This window comes from Lathyrus oleraceus, chromosome 6 (assembly GCF_024323335.1).
Source record: "Lathyrus oleraceus cultivar Zhongwan6 chromosome 6, CAAS_Psat_ZW6_1.0, whole genome shotgun sequence".
In the NCBI taxonomy this organism is placed as follows: domain Eukaryota; kingdom Viridiplantae; phylum Streptophyta; class Magnoliopsida; order Fabales; family Fabaceae; genus Lathyrus; species Lathyrus oleraceus.
Window position 1 is genome coordinate 215,105,981 of NC_066584.1, and position 1,729 is coordinate 215,107,709.

The 1,729-nt window shown below is 39.4% G+C and overlaps 1 pseudogene; it reads right to left on the bottom strand.

Moving 5' to 3' along the window:
* Window positions 1-416: 416 nt before the first annotated feature.
* On the bottom strand, window positions 417-1,520 carry LOC127094837 (uncharacterized; annotated as a pseudogene).
* Between the last annotated feature and the right edge of the window lie 209 nt (window positions 1,521-1,729).

Sequence of the window (1,729 nt, forward strand, 5' to 3'; positions counted from 1 at the left end):
TACTAAGCAAAGGTGAACCAATGTACATAACTCATTAAAAACAGACGTCGGCTAAGCTCTAGAGCTTCCAAAAGTTCAGAACACGTCAATTCACCTACTTCATCATTCTGAGAGTTTTGTCGCCTGATGCTTCCACGGCTTCTGAAAGAGCAAATCTCTTTCTTAGTTGATCATTAATTCCAATTTTAATGTTGGGATATCCACAGAAGGTGATAACTTAAAAGTTTTTTTCTTTCTCATTGTTGATTCTCTTATTCTCCTTTTTTATGGTTTGAGTTTGAATTTCTCAAGGTTTGGTTGCATTTGTTATGTTTTGCAGGGGCCTTGGTTTCGTACCCGGTTTCTTCTCTATTTTCTGCTCCTGGATCTCAGGTTCTGCTACAACAAATGGCTTCAGCATACGGTTGCCAAATGCACTAGACATTGCTAACACCAAACCTACAGGAGGGTTGCAACATCTTGCTACCCTTTGCACATGTAACTGTTCTAAGACGTGGTCCAGTTCTCATTTGCCATATCTCAATCATTCCTTTTCTGGGAGCATGAATAGCCAAACACAAGCAGTAATCACTCTTCATCGGTTCATAATAAGTGGAGCTTGATGAGGCTGTATCTTTATTTACCAACATCTCCATGAATAAACAGCTGGCATCCCTATATCCCTTCCAAAGGTGCACCACCACAAGTGCTTGAGTATCTAGCAGCAATATGCGACCGAGCGAATCGGTTATAGCAGCCAATGTACCACTTGGTGATAAGGTAAGCTTTTCACCTTTCCTAGGATGATCCTTTATACATGTCAGGGGTGAAGCTCGAGCAAATGGCTGAGGTTTCACCTCTGATTTCTTTGGTGATTTCTGTGGAGAAGTATTTTCACTCCGCCAAATCAATTTAGAAAATGAAGCTATAGTGGAAAATGTTGCTGGTACAACTTTAGACAAGATAGCTCCCACTAAAGATCTGCCTTTGTCCTCAGAAAGTCTATATGCTGAAATCACAGCATTGTCTCCAACAGCCAATGCACTATAATAACGTTGACAATATTCCACAACTAGATAGGTAATTTTACTTGAGAATTTTCAAAATCCTCTTTTGATTCCGAAATTCTGAATCTTGGTTCTTTTGCTTTTGATTCCGAAATTGAGGATTGGCTTCTTCAAACCACTTCTGCAGCATATTCTGAACAACAGAGCCATCACAATGGGCAATGACACCGGGCATAATGAGACAAAAGTCTTCTGAGGAACTATCTTGAATCAGGTCTTTCTTTGTTCCACGAACTCTTAACTTCAAAACTTGTCCAGGATAAATCATCTATGAATCAATTCGGTGCGGAGGGAGTAAATGAGCAAATAGCCAGATGAAGTGCCAGTGACGATGACACGGATGTCATCAAAGACCAACCATTCGACGACAGAGATGAATTCGGCATCGATGGGGAACCATTCGGGTCGGATCCTAAACAGAGATTGGTTGGAATCGGACCATGAGAGGAGGAGGATAGAAATGTAATGGAACATTTATGGCATTTTATTTTGTATGGAACGTGATGAATTGACTTTGTATGGCAGTTCTGAATTTAAATGGAAGGTTTATTGGATATTGTATGGAAAGTTATGAATGAAAATGTAGTTGATTGTATGGAATGTTATGAATGAAAATGTAGTTGACAGTATGGAATGTATAACTATTTGGATGGTTATGGTTTAAATTGGTTCCAAATGGATAA